The sequence below is a fragment of the Borostomias antarcticus genome (assembly GCF_949987555.1).
Source record: "Borostomias antarcticus genome assembly, chromosome: 26".
NCBI lineage: Eukaryota > Metazoa > Chordata > Actinopteri > Stomiiformes > Stomiidae > Borostomias > Borostomias antarcticus.
The window spans coordinates 10,563,986-10,580,257 of NC_140259.1; positions in this window are offsets into that span (position 1 = coordinate 10,563,986).

The window sequence follows — 16,272 nt, forward strand, 5'->3', positions numbered from 1 at the left end:
ATCTTTATTATTATTGTAATTGTCTTTTAATGTTTGTCCTTCTGTGGGTACTTCTTTTTAATGTTTAATGTATGTGTTCATTAATATGCACTGTCCTCACAAAATAAACCAATAAATAAAAAATAAACAGCACTATACAGATGAACAGCGACAACCCAAGTTCAAAGCCAAACTGAAGTTTGAGTGCTAGAGTTGAGCTGAGTCAGCAACATGCTGTAGATTAGCTGAACCCAGAGCACATTGGAGTTATAGGGACTCTTAATCTACCAGACAGAATATATATATATATATATATATATATATATATATAGTCATAGCTGATCACAGAATCTGACGTTGGTCGTGATGTCACAGTCTAGCTATTTCTCTGTGCAGAACAGAGTGTTCTCTGGGCTTCAAGGATCTTGAGGAGTGCATCTATTTATGGAGGCAGGATATTGAGACGTCAAAGAGCAGGTGCCTGTTGGGATGAGGCTAGGCCTTGTGGGTAGGATGCACTTGTGGACTCAAATCAATGAAATAATATTGATGTGTGTTCCATTCCTCAATCCTTGGATAGAAATAGTAGCCACAGCTGCTGACAGAAGCGTGGCTGCCAATCAACGCCTACGGCCCTTCTGACCACCAACAACATTCATTCACACGTTGCATGTCTTTATGATGGTGGGGGAAGCCGGAGTACCCAGAGGGAATTATTGCACACTTCATGAACATTCACAGGTATGTAGTACAAGCAATTCTGATCATAGATCTGCCACCCATGGGTGTCTAGTCCATTCCTAGGCCGAGCACTGACAAATTTCATTATTTCCACCTGAAAAAAAACATAAGGGGTATGTATGGCGTTCTTTTTTTTCCAGACCAAATTTATTTTTATCTACAATCCTCATGCACTTTCACAGGTATGTAGTACAAACAGTTCTGATTATAGATCTGCCACCCATGGGTGTCTAGTCCATTCCTAGGCCGAGCACTGACAAATTTCATTATTTCCACCTGAAAAAAAACATAAGGGGTATGTATGGCGTTCTTTTTTTTCCAGACCAAATTTATGCACTTTCACATGTATGTAGTACACACAGTTCTGATTATAGATCTGCCACCCAGGGGTGTCTAGTCCATTCCTAGGCCGAGCAGTGAGGAATTGAATACAACCCAAAACAATAATTTCTACCCCAAAAAACTATAAGGGGTATGTATGACTTTTTTTTTTCAGACCAAATTTATTTTTTATCTACAATTGTTACGGGAAAGGATGTGTGGTGTTGTTTTTGTGTTTGTTTTTCCTTCCTGTCTCCCCCAGGTGTTGGCCAGCGGTGGTGCATGTGGTTCCTGGTCCCGCCTTGTCCTGTCAATCATCGTTGCCCTCAGTGTGTGCAGTCCTTGTGTCCCTCATTGATTTCCCACCTGTGTTCAATTATCTACCTTCCTTGTTGTCCAATCATGTGTCTCCCTGTCTCCTATAAGAGTGTCCTGTGTTCTGTGTAGGAGTGGGAGGAGAGGGGTTGTTATGTTTGTTTTGTGCCTGTTACTTTTGGTTTGTTTTACCTAGTTTGATTGTTGGTTCGTGCCCTCCTAGTCTTTTGTCGTCTTGGCCAAGGGAGAAGGGCTAGGTAAGACACCCTGGGGTCTACATTTTGCACCATGTAGGTAACCATTGTCTATACACATTAGGTAAGACGCATGCGGTGCACTTGTTGTAGCAGGTAGGTTAGGTTCCGGGCAAGTCTATTTAGTTAGTGTGTGTGGAGTAGGTAGGTTAGAAAGGGTAGGGAAGTTTAGGGCTGTGTTTGTGGTGTTGCACTGCCGCATGGTCGTTCTCCCTGCCCCCCTCTCCTACTCTTTGTTAGTGTCCGGAGGAGTGTGAGGTTGTTTATTTTCTCCCCCCCCTTGTCTCGTCCATTGCTTGTTGCTTGTCTGGGTTTTGTGTAGAAATAAATCATTTTTTTATGCTACCTTGGATTGGGACATTGTATTGTGTATTGAATGCCCCACACCCAGAGTATAGTGTTGTTCCATCTACCAGCTGTGTTATACACACTGTTATATTCTTATTCACCCTACCCCTATGGTAATACCATCTTAATAGGAATGTAACAGTATGTATGACTTTTTTTTTTCCAGACCAAATGTATTTTTTATCTACAATCCTCCTGCACTTTCACAGGTATGTAGTACACACAGTTCTGATTATAGATCTGCCACCCATGGGTGTCTAGTCCATTCCTAGGCTGAGCAGTGAGGAATTTAATACATCCCAAAACAAGGCTAGGCCTTGTGGGTAGGATGCACTTGTGGACTCAAATCAATGAAATAATATTGATGTGTGTTCCATTCCTCAATCAGCGCCTACGGCCCCTCCGACCACCACCAACATTCATTCACACGTTGCATGTCTTTATGATGGTTGGGGGAAGCCAGAGTACCCGGAAGGAACCCACGCAGGCACGGGGAGAACATGCAAACTCCACACAGAAAGGACCTGGAATGACTGGGATTCGAACCCAGGACCTTCTTGCTGTGAGGCGACAGTGCTAACCACTGAGCCACCGTGCTGCCTGTGATGTTGTTGATGTTCTCTGCTCGATTCCTGGTCCTAAAATCGTACAGATCCTGGATAGTGGGCAGGTTGCATCCGATCGACCTTCTCTGCTGACCAAATGAGAAGTACAGGAGACTATCACACACTCACGTCCAATACACCTACTCTGCAAATGATGAATTAACATGTCATGTTTGATTATGGTAATTTAATTACAACTGTGGTTCATTCCCGCAGATCGATTGTGCATAAAATCAATTTGAAAGGATTACCTAATTTGCATCAGTAGAAGCAATGGAACAAATGTGCTAGCATGCCGTGGAACTGTAATCACAGAATTTACAGATGCAATTAGATGAGTTAAAAGCAACAACAAAAACAACATGGATATCTTCCAAATCTTGAAGCTGGCTAATGAGAACACCATTATCTCACTTCCTGCTTACTTCCCTCAACAAACACTCTTTGTTTGTGAATCTATCTAAACCTTTGAAGAAATAATCTGATACTTGTCCCAAACTGCTGCACAGCCTGGATTTATATATATATATATATTTGTATCTATGTATCTATTGTATATGTTTGTATGCCATCTGTGTTATATATGGTCTCATTTTAGACCAAAGGGAGATAGAACTTGGGCATGGCAAGAAAATTAGGCAATAAAATGAGCCACTTTACAGTGATGCAAGGTTCAGTTTGACGTTTTACCTTAATCCTGAAAATGCATCCTTGATGACAAACGGCTGCGAGGACCAGCTCCCCGCCTGGGTAGATGTACTGTAGTCTTGGATATATTGTACAGTAGACCCACTTCTTTTCATCCACAGAGACACAGTATACACACTTTTTATCCACCACTGATGAACATTTTCACAATGTTTGCTGGTATACTGTACCTACTCTGATACAACCACTGTACTTCTGTGGCATGTTGAGGCTCTGAGCCCTGGGAAGCTGTGTGGGGCAGAGTGAGGATGGACTAATGGATCTATATTCATAGGTTATTTATGTATTCGCTCCTACACCAGCACAACAGGGCTGCCAGAGACAGACATACATTTCCATCTCATTTCAAACATTTTTTTTATTTTCAACTAAAGCATAATAAAAAAAAAAGCATTTAACTTTGCCTATTCCCAATGCAATTAAGGTGTTGTGAGACAGATGGCCCCATTTAACCTACTGTTAATCGACAGTAGTCCAGGCCAACAACCACTCAACCTGGATGAGGTTCGGGCTGAAGCAATATTGCTGATGTGGATGCGTTTATTTAAATATGTGATTGAGGTTCTCTCTGAAAATGGTGTCTTTGTAGACTGCTATTTGGCTCTGCTACAGCAATTATAACAATTATTCAAATTCAGTATATAAACAAAAGAAAAGAAAAAACACACCCAGGTGGTGAAGTAAGCGGTTCATGAGCAACTTCTGTTCTCTACTGCCCTCTAGTGTTGGTGTTCAGCGGTATTGGCTACTCCTGGTTGGTCTAAATATCATGCTACGAACGGACACACATGGATACACATGTCATGGATAGAGGTGGATGCACTTAAAGGGGTAGTATGGTATTTTGGACATTTAGCTCTATTTGCGGTATCTCTAACATGAACCTGACACATAGAGACCATCATTTCATTGGTCACTCAAGTATTGAGCTAGATCAACTTTCTGTACAATGGAAGTGGACGGAGCATAGGAAAAAGTGAAAATGTGGATTTTTTTTTGAGACAGGAAGTTCATGGTTTAATCTTATTTGGTATCAGTATGCTGTTAGCGTCATGTCCAGGGGGTGTACTTGCACATCAAGCTGCATCACGCTACAGAAACAGCAGAGATTATAGCTGACTGCATTTGCCCTGGCAGAGGGAATTTTCCCTCAATACTAGTTAATACTGTAGCTAGATTCAAGCTAGCACACATTGACACATTTGCTATTGCTCAGCTTTGCCACACATTTGTGAATGCCTACTCTAGAATTATCATGCCTGCTCACTAGCTACAAGGAAATGAGTGATTTCTCCCTCTACCACCAAGACCACTGATGAATTACGTAGGGAATTACTAGTATGAAGGATGTTGAGCAGAGCCAAGGTGAGCCCAAGGTGAGCAGTAGTTCTCCAGGGTTTGACATGGATGACACATTCCTCTCTTCCACACAGAGAAGATGTATGGTTGACTGTTGTAGCAGAAATAAAAGGGTGTCCTTGAGGACACCAGGACCAAATGTATGACTGTAACTATTCTTAGCATTAAAACATACATTTGCCAGCTTGTGTCCACAATGAACATTAGTTTTGATTAACCACAAGTCGGTCATTAGTTATTTAGTCAGTGACTCAGTAACTCTGTGGCGGTTGTGAGAGGGTTTACGTGCTGTGATTCATACAGCTAACGTACACAACTGTTCCTGAGTTCAATTGACCACATGCACATTAAAATGACGTGAAGAATGAGCCAGCTTGCTTTTCTACCTATCGATGCTACACTATCTATATCAACATGATGTTTTAACCGACCTTTCATTGTCCCCCAGGCTCATTTTAAATGACAGGTACTCTATAGTAAGGTCACCACAGCCACAGTGATATTTAGGAGTGGCCTTCCTCTGTGACCTTTATCATTTTTGTCACTGGTGACAGATGACAGTGACAACCACAGCAGCCCTCAAGAAATGGCAACCTTGGTCACTGGACCGTAAAGACCCAACACCAGAGCCAATTAGAGTTCCCCTCTCCTTTGAACAGCGCGCTGTAGGACAGGAGTGGAGGGGACTGGTAGGAAGGGATTTCTACTGTAGTTTTAGTTTTAGTAAGGATCCCTATTAGCTGTTTATATTAGTCAAGTCAATTTTATTTCTATAGCACATTTACAATCAGCTTTGGCTGAACCGAAGTTCTGTACAGATAAAAGCAAAAGCAAAATATATAAATACAAAAGCATAAGTGCAAATACAGATAAGTGCAAAGACAGACAACAAAATAAAATTACAATAAAAGTGCAGCAAATTACAAAATAAAGCGTAGCACTGCAGTGGGAAAGTGTCATGTCATGTTTTGGGTGGCATGTGTTGGTTGGTTCAGAAGCATACTTTGTGGTGATTTTTTTGTCAGAACATAAATGGACACCAGTGACCACTCGGTGAGTTTCTTGTCTTTGAAAACAAGAGTTTATGGTGTTTTTGAGGGATTTTGTCTATGCACCTATGGATCCATTGAGTGTGTTATTTTCGACAGGCTATATCTCGAGAGTGCACCACTTGACGAAACTTTGATATCGGCCGTTGTATACTGTACGATCATAAATAACCTCATAACATTATGCTAAATTCCGAACCTGTCCTTTAAATGCAATGAACAACTGTTGAAAATTCACATTTATCAAAAACAACTCCTGGTCTCTCTTGTCCCTACAGAGGACAGTTTAGTTTTTTAATTATAGCAGAACATGTTTTGTTTGCTAGTAGAAGGTATTCATTCAGTTCGTGATAACGTTATTACAGCCAGGCTAAATTCCTCCAGGGAGCCAGTGACAGGCGAGTTGAAGAGCTTCACTCCCCGCCAGCAGGAGCTTTGGCCGCTGCTACCGCATCTCGGAAAACCAGCTGAGTTCGTGGCTGCCATTTCACACTCTCCCTTGATCAATCCCAATACCGATCCAGGTGGCCGCTAGGATAATCACTCAGCACCCCCCCCCCACCCCACCCCCCGTCAACAAAATGAAAACACTGTTATATTGAAGACTCCAGGGCCGTTTTTTGGTCCCAGCACGTCCCAGAGCGAGCGAGTCAGGTAGGAATGGTTAGAGACTGTATCTCCTCTTCCTGATCATGGAGGTACAGTAGGACTGCACCCAGGAGTGAGTCTGGATGGATGTACAGAAGAGTCCATGATAACTCAGAAAGTAGCGTCTAATAATTGCATCCCTTATTGCCTCCATGTCAATCCCTCATTCTGGCAGAACGCCGGAGGCTGGTCAGGGTCTCCAACGGGCTCAGGTGCGTCACGAACGTCATCACAGAGAGGGACACTGTGCCTGGCAGCCATGTTGTGCAGGACAATAGAGGCTAGTATTATGTTGCACGCTCTCTGTGTTTCCACTGGCAAGTAGTTCAGGCATGCAAAGCTCCTCCTCAAAACACCATTTAAACGCTCAATCGCACACGCCATTAACGCACGCCTGCTCAGGTGTGTTTGCAAAAGAAAAGGGGTCATCAGCCCTGGTAGGAGTGGGTAGACTGTCTCCTTATATTACGCCATCCAGACGGCTGGTCACATCATGCACAGACCCAGACCACTTCATCACGCAGTTTGTGATGAGGTCATCGTCGCCCACAAGCTGGACATTGATGCTGTGCCTTCCCTTTCTGTTAACAAACTCCCACTCATGCTCATGAGGTGCTTGTATGAGTGCAAATAACTATAATGCATTTGTGAATAATGTATGTCTTAATTTATTTGTTGTGGGTCAGATGAGGAGAATGACTGTTTACAAGAACTAGAAAATGGAAGGGGATTTATTCTACCCGTTGTTTTAGTAGCCTACAGTACATTGTGATAATCATTGTGATAATCTTGAAAAGTTTGTATCAGGGTCTTTCAATCCAACGTTGCTTTGAAAAACCTTACCTGGTACTGGATAGCAAAACATGGTGCCTGTATTTAGAAATCTGGATCATTTTAATCCAGATTAAACCTTTTGAACAAATTGGCCCTGGACACCACAGGAAGTGAAATATAGCCAGGATAAAAGTGATGTTACTAGGATACAGCTGAGATATGTAAACAAAGTAACTACTAAGTCAATCAATCAACCAACCAACCAATCAACCAATCAATAAATGAATCAATCAATCAATCAATCAATAAATGAATCAATCAGGGAATGTTCCCACAACATTGGCGAACATTCCCAACACGTTCTGCTAATGTTTTCCCATTCGTAGAACATTTTTACAGTAAATGATTGCTAGCTGGGATCTCTCCCAACCAACAGGAAAGGCATCTACTTGCAGTGAAGAGAGCAAACTGTGACCAAGCAACCAAACAGGGTGTTTGATTACAACTCACAACACCTGATAACAGCTGAGCTGAAAGGTACCGTACGTCAACTCTCAAAGGGACCATCCTACCCATCACACTAGGAATGAAGGGAGAGAGACTCTTTGTGTACATAACTACCTCCATGCTAATAGCCATTATCCCCAATCAGTCAAGCTAATAACGGTCCCTGCCCCATTCATCCAGGCCTGGCTGGGCAGACTGTAGCCATCTGGAGCAGATTGCAGATGTGCTCTGTGACAGGAACATTGATATGGATGGTTTCATGAGGACCGCTGTGCAGCTGAGAGAGCTGTGGGCAGTAAGGAATTAAAGATCCCACCTACTGCTAATTTATTTAAACAGGGCCTTTTGCTCCCAAAGCTGCATTAGCTTCATCTGCTCTGAGGGCCGTCTGTGTTTGGGTAGTGAGCTCTAATCACTTAACCATTACAGTCATTACAGCCAAGAGTGCTTAGGGAGCAGCATTATATACATGCAGACATACACAGATGGTTTGAACAGAGCAGTTAGCAATTAGCTAGAGCGTAGACGTGAAAGCTAATGCTTTTGACAGTTTAAATGGCGTTCTACACTCTAACGGCATCACTCTGGGAGAATTCTCATCACATGCTACTATATAGATTAATTTGCATGCATGCAGGATGTAGAAGGAACTTTTCATTCAGGATACTAAGAGGTTGTGGTAACTACTGATGAGATCACAATGTTTTGACACCAAACGTACAGACTCATGAGAAAATACAAAAATAATACATTTAACTCAGCGCCATACAGGGAAAAGAAGTGTAATGGAATTAAATCTGATCGAAAGTAAAAAGATTTGCCAAGGTTCGCTCAAAGAGGTCAAGTTAGGTTTAATGAGAAAACATACGAGCACAAGGACTTCAGGACAACGCACGTGAGTGGTTCACATTCCAGGGATGTGATTGGCTAACCCATTGTGCACGTCATATTAAATGGCAGGCATCATCAACAGTGGTCGAGAATACAGACACGTGACATGAGAAAAGGCGGTAATTCTTGCAAGGACAATGGGACAAAGGATGGTTATTCTGGAGCAGACAACGTCTAGATGTGTTGACCTCCTGGAGGTCATCCTGTCATAAATTAGATTGTGAAAGGTTGAGGGAGCTGGTGAGGTGGTGAAACTACAATTTCTATGACAGAAGCTTTGGAGAATCAATGACAACCTTGAACCTGAACCTGCTCTAGTCCTTACTGTGCCACACTTTCTCTCTCTCTCTTACCATTGGGTCACATATTTACTGGGGATCAACCAAACCCTCATTTGTCTGTTCTGACTGGCAAACGGAGCACTCTTAGACACGGCTGCATGCATGCGCTGAGACAGTTAGCTTTCGGCCGGACCTTGACAACCTCATCACAATTCAGCTCACTCTCGGTCCAGGAGGGCACAAGCTCCCGTAGTGGCTCACAGTCCACCATTTTGACAAAGGCCAGCAATGCCAGGAAACGTAATTATACATTACCAGAGACGGGAAAGCATTTCTGTGAAGCAGTTAGGGAATGTTACGGTCTTCAGTTATTTATTGCTTTATAAATGTTCTTAGCCGGTAGACAAACATACTCCTGGAGCTTGCTCGATCGCCTTGTTGAGAGGGGTCAGGGAAGAATTTTTACAGCTCACTTATCTGGCCCCCGGGTAATTACTGTTTTTTTGCTTCCCTCTGGAATATGTAGGGGTGGGTCGTATGCCCACCTCCCTTGTTCTCTGTAAAGCGCATTGTGTTGCCTCTGGGTATGAAATGCGCTGTACAAATAAAGCTTTGATTGATTGATTGATACTGAATGTGAATCACCTCGAATACCTCCGAGGCCAACAAAACCTCAAACTGATATTTGATTAGATCCATAAATGTCTACAAACTTAATTGCATCAGGAGTAATTATGTGCAGCTGTTGCAGAGTTTTTTTTGGAACAATGCTTGTATGATGATTAGCTCTCCCTGTGACTGAAAAGCCTGTGAATATCTCCCCTGGATCTTTGTAGATCTCTCTTTGGTCTAGCGGGGTCAGGGAAGAATCTTTACAGCTCACTTATCTGGCCCCCGGGTGATTACTGTTTTTTTGCTTCCCTCTGGAATATGTAGAGAGTGGGTCGTATGCCCACCTCCCTTGTTCTCTGTAAAGCGCATTGTGTTGCCTCTGGGTATGAAATGCGCTATACAAATAAAGCTTTGATTGATTGATTGATTGATAGCGGTAGATGTCAGTAGTTTGATTGCCACCTGGTGCTGTACAGTACATAGCCTAGCATTGTTTGTAGCATTATTCCCTCCAGTATTGGTGAGTGCCATTGTACTCTGCTGTGATATTGATTCCAGAGTACATAAAGCTACGCTGAGATGCTCGTACAGTAGACTGCTGGGACTGCTACTGTACTATAGCCCCTGGCCTCCCTCTCTCCCCCTGGCCAGCTGTGCGCTGAGGTAATTGGTTTCTTGATTTACTGGGACGCGTGGGGGCTGTAACAGCCTTAGCTCCACACAGCTAACGGTACGATCCAGTCAGAACCTTAATTAGGCTCTTTTTACAAGAGTACAGTCAAAGCTCAAAAGGACCCTTTCATAAAATCCACAACGACATTCTCTGCCTACTGTCGAGATACGGATTAATCTGGTCCATTAAAATCCAATTCAAGCTGGTAAGTGTGAGTCCAACCCATCTGTGGGCCTGCACACACACACACACACACACACACACACACACACACACACACACACACACACACACACACACACACACACAGCCTCCGGATGGGTGGATGATGTGGTTGTAATCCGAGTTGCTAGGGGAATCACAGTTGCTATGCATGTGTGTAGAGTCAGGAAGTCGTTCTCAGTCACAGCGTGAGGATGTGGTCTGCTTGTCAGACTGCGGAGGCAGTCCTGTGGGAAAGTGTTGATGAGAATTGTGTCAGTCTTCATTATTTATGCAGGATGCAGACTGAATTTGATCATTTAGTTGAGATCAATATTTGCAAATGTTATCAGACGTATCAGGACGTAGTGTCTCCCCTTAAAGCCCCTGAACTTGCCCTGCCCACCTCCATGCTGCATTTGGGTCCAAACCTACAAACCCTAACATAAACGTTCATATTTCACTAGATCCATTTTAGTTTCCGGGTCACTGTGTTGCATTCCCGCCATACCTACCCTCGTACTCCCCTATATACACGAACCACGGGGGCTGGGACGAGGACAGCGTCAACATGCCTTGGACAGGGTTTCCGTGGCAACCTCAGGACAACGTTGTCCAGCTGACCTGATTCTTCCAATCTTCCCGACCAGGCTGCTAGCTAAGAGGGATGGAGCGAGATGGATTACTCCCGCTGGGGAGCGTGACTTCTTCACCAGGAAGATGATCAGAGGATCAGAGGGGAGATCGTTAGCGCAGTGTTCCCTCAGTCCTAACTCTGGAACAACATGGACGCCGCCCCCATGGTGCACCTGACTCACTTCCTGGTTACTGTACAGTGATGCTTATTTACACCTCTGATTTCCCTAGACCATTCACTGAGGCAAATATGAGATTTTATTATTAGCACATGAAGGATGACAATCCTCACGCAGCTGAAAACCCCCATGCAGAACCAGCCTCCACATGATTTCATTTCATTTATTTATTTTATAAATGTATTTCCATAGGGACAGATACACATACACACAAGTTAGAACAAGAATGTTAAGACAAGTGATGTCATATACTGTACCACAGCATTTATAGCCCAGGGATAGTTTGCAATGCCGTCCTTAGATGTAACCAAACAGTACCTGTAGAAAAAACAGCAAAATACAATAAAAGGAACACAATAGACACAAAAGAGATAAAATTGACTAACTACTAACTACTATGGCTAAGACTAACTAACTAAAGACTAACTTACTAAAGACTAACTAACTAAAATGTGTGCAACTCTGGCCATCTTTCAGCCACTTCTTAATAGTATTAAAAAAATAGTGGATCTGTTATTTGCTTACACAATCACTATTCAAAAGGTTAATTTAATTTGTTAAAACAAGAAGCCTAATTATTCCAAAAGTGTGTGGTTCATTAAAACTGCTATGAGAAGTGTGTGTGTGTGTCGTACTTGTAGATAAGCTGGTTTTGTCTGCCAGGCTCAGTGAAGTGGAAGGTGTTGATCCATGTGCTCCAGTCACAACGTTCCAGGGCCGTCGGAACCAATTTGAACTACATCTTGATCTCGTATCCAGATGTCTGCCATGTTTAAATCTGATGTGTGAAGACTTCTTTTCCCCTAGTATCAAAGCCACTCACTAGAATAATAGGTTTCTGAGTTCATGAGGAAAGAGTGGACTATTCTGGGGGAAGTCATTGATTTGTGTCACTTGTCTCAGTCGATCCACGTTGACAGAACTGTGCTGGTTTGTCTTTTGTCTGAGTTTAGAGTTGCTGACATATTCCTGGCTGCACTCCTCTGGACCTACCCCTGTCTGCACCTACCCCTCTCTGGACCTACCCCTGTCTGCACCTACCCCTGTCTGCACCTACCCCTCTCTGGACCTACCCCTGTCTGCACCTACCCCTCTCTGGACCTACCCCTGTCTGCACCTACCCCTCTCTGGACCTACCCCTGTCTGCACCTACCCCTCTCTGGACCTACCCCTCTCTGGACCTACCCCTGTCTGCACCTACCCCTCTCTGGACCTACCCCTGTCTGCACCTACCCCTGTCTGCACCTACCCCTCTCTGCACCTACCCCTGTCTGCACCTACCCCTCTCTGGACCTACCCCTGTCTGCACCTACCCCTGTCTGTACCTACCCCTGTCTGCACCTACCCCTCTCTGGACCTACCCCTCTCTGGACCTACCCCTCTCTGGACCTACCCCTGTCTGGACCTACCCCTGTCTGCACCTACCCCTCTCTGGACCTACCCCTGTCTGCACCTACCCCTCTCTGGACCTACCCCTCTCTGGAACTACCCCTGTCTGCACCTACCCCTCTCTGGACCTACCCCTCTCTGGACCTACCCCTCTCTGGACCTACCCCTGTCTGCACCTACCCCTCTCTGGACCTACCCCTCTCTGGACCTACCCCTCTCTGGACCTACCCCTGTCTGCACCAATCTAACAGAATGGAGGGGCAATGTTGCATGAGAGGAAAATGTAGCTGCAATTCTGCAAAGTGGCTGCCATGCACTCTCCAGTGGGCGACTAGTCCAGCAACCTGGATGAGAGGAAGAGGATAATCCACTCCGTTATGCCCCCGATGGCTAACCTGTGCTGGGTGTTTGGCTAAAGGGACTTAAGTGCCCAGTCATCCAATATGGAGTGGTTATATGGCATCATTCCAGCCATCTTAAAATCCCAGACCGAGAGACAGTGTCAAAGTCAACCGGGGGGCAAACAAAGAAAGTTTCCTTCCATTTCAATCTCATCCCAGACAGTATCTGCATGGCCCTCTCAGTCTAATTATGTTTGATACGACAGACAGGTTGGTTTGTGGAAGAGAAGACAGACAGGTTGGTTTGTGGAAGAGAAGACAGACAGGTTGGTTTGTGGAAGAGAAGACAGACAGACAGGTTGGTTTGTGGAAGAGAAGACAGACAGGTTGGTTTGTGGAAGAGAAGACAGACAGACAGGTTGGTTTGTGGAAGAGAAGACAGACAGGTTGGTTTGTGGAAGAGAAGACAGACAGGTTGGTTTGTGGAGGAGAAGACAGACAGGTTGGTTTGTGGAAGAGAAGACAGACAGGTTGGTTTGTGGAAGAGAAGACAGACAGGTTGGTTTGTGGAAGAGAAGACAGACAGGTTGGTTTGTGGAAGAGAAGACAGACAGACAGGTTGGTTTGTGGAAGAGAAGACAGACAGGTTGGTTTGTGGAAGAGAAGACAGACAGACAGGTTGGTTTGTGGAAGAGAAGACAGACAGGTTGGTTTGTGGAGGAGAAGACAGACAGGTTGGTTTGTGGAAGAGAAGACAGACAGGTTGGTTTGTGGAAGAGAAGACAGACAGGTTGGTTTGTGGAAGAGAAGACAGACAGGTTGGTTTGTGGAAGAGAAGACAGACAGACAGGTTGGTTTGTGGAAGAGAAGACAGACAGACAGGTTGGCTTGTGGAAGAGAAGACTTCAAGGAGATGTTGGTGTCTGCAAGTGGCCCATTGCGCATTGGGACCATAATTCATAAAATTGTACTCCATTTTAGAGCCTTTTAGCACACAGATCATGGAGATATTACCCACTGAAAATGCATTTCAGTTTATTTCAATGTATCATCCCACTAATGGCCTTCTGCAAGCTTTCTACCCCCTCAGAGAGGCACCCTGGGGAACTACGCAGGACCCAGCAGGGGCCAGAGAACAGCACCATTACTCAACACAAAGATGTCTTTGGTGCAGTAGAGGAGGGGTAGTGAAAACATTTACCGCATCTGTTTGATGTTTGCTCTGTTGATGTTATGTGATCAGAATTGTGATGAATTAATGAAGATGAAAATGTTGAAGAATTGTACAAAATAGCAGCAATTTGGTCCGTTATTCATATTTCTTCCTCCTGCTGTAGAAAATGTCTTCAGTTCACCTCACATGAAGATAACTTCAGGAAACTACAGTACAGTACATGTACAGTGACATTCTAATTATTGTAATGCTGCTTTATAGTCTTCAAAGGGAGAAGGTACAGAAAGCCTCTAAGTGGTTTAGTGGTGAAAATGCTCTCTGACTTTGTGTCCACCATGGATCAAATAATTAGATTCATTGAAAGGAAGTATTTGAAGAATTTTTCCAACAATTATATTCCTTTTTGTTCCATGCTACTTATTTCTTGTTATTAAGTTATTAGTGCAGCAGGGACTCAAAATTATATTAAAAAATGTAATATTTTCGGGCCCGCCCACCTACAGTAGCAGATGGTCTATGTGTAGGGTTAGGGCTGCATGGACAGATAACTTTGATTCTAGCATGATGCATTATCTATTCTGAATACTCTAGTCTGCTCTATTCTGAATGCTCTAGTGTGTTCTATTCTGAATGCTCTAGTGTGTTCTATTCTGAATGCTCTAGTGTGTTCTATTCTGAATGCTCTAGTGTGTTCTATTCTGAATGCTCTAGTCTGCTCTATTCTGAATGCTCTAGTGTGCTCTATTCTGAATGCTCTAGTCTGTTCTATTCTGAATGCTCTAGTGTGTTCTATTCTGAATGCTCTAGTGTGTTCTATTCTGAATGCTCTAGTCTGTTCTATTCTGAATGCTCTAGTGTGCTCTATTCTGAATGCTCTAGTGTGCTCTATTCTGAATGCTCTAGTGTGCTCTATTCTGAATGCTCTATTCTGAATGCTCTAGTGTGCTCTATTCTGAATGCTCTATTCTGAATGCTCTAGTGTGTTCTATTCTGAATGCTCTAGTGTGTTCTATTCTGAATGCTCTAGTGTGCTCTATTCTGAATACTCTAGTCTGTTCTATTCTGAATGCTCTAGTGTGCTCTATTCTGAATGTTCTAGTCTGTTCTATTCTGAATGTTCTAGTCTGTTCTATTCTGAATACTCTAGTCTGCTCTATTCTGAATACTCTAGTCTGCTCTATTCTGAATGCTCTAGTGTGCTCTATTCTGAATGCTCTAGTGTGTTCTATTCTGAATGCTCTAGTGTGTTCTATTCTGAATGCTCTAGTGTGTTCTATTCTGAATGCTCTAGTGTGTTCTATTCTGAATGCTCTAGTGTGTTCTATTCTGAATGCTCTATTCTGAATGCTCTATTATTCGTGCCCTGCTTCGATCAAAGTGAACCAGATAGAACACAGTGACAGTGAATGATCCAGTGTTTTTGAAGAACTTGTGTCTATCTCAGGTCATACAGTAGAAGGTTGGAGGACTTTGGTGTGTGGGGATATGAAGAGTGTGATTTATAGACATGGAGGATACATTACAGGAGAGGCCATGCTCAAGTAATAGTGGAGATATGCCTGGAAAATGTCTTCTTTCTGTCGTGCTTTGGTTATAGCTTGCATGGCAGGACATGGGGTTTAAATCAAATAGGCTGTTGTGAACAGATACAAGGAGAAAGCCTGTCCAGGAGTATTTTCCTTCTTTGCGTTTGATTAATCACTTCTCCTTCACAAAAGACATCTTTTGAATCAGCCATGCAGAATATACGCTATACTTCCAACCCTCTGCTAAGATCTATTATGCTCCAATTATGTTTGGTCAGCTGTGGAAAACTCACTTTGACTTTCTACTTCAAAGACAGTAAATTTCCGGTAAAAGGGTTCCAAAAGATTTGTTGTGTTATACAGTAAAAGGTTCCCTCAGCAGGAGTCGTGTCCAGGAAGCCGTAATCAGACAGTGATGTAGCAGACGGTGCGCTGTGCCAGGATCAGGCTTCTCAGTATGGAGAGAACGCTACCTGTGCACTTCCTTTGAAAATGTAATTCATCAAAACTGACCTGAGAGCTGTTATATTACTTAGCCACCTCAATAAAGGATTCTCCATTAAGGCTACTGAACAAAAAGTACAGCTATGGAATGAATAAAACATTTGGACAGGGAAATCATTTTGTATTACTAAGGCTACAAGCTGGTCGCAACTCAGAAGGGCCTAGGTCATTCACTAGCCCCGCCCCGGGCCTGTAGGGTCACCAGGGGAGGTCAGGGAGGCCTAATGTAATTTTCACTAACATGTCTTGACTGTTGA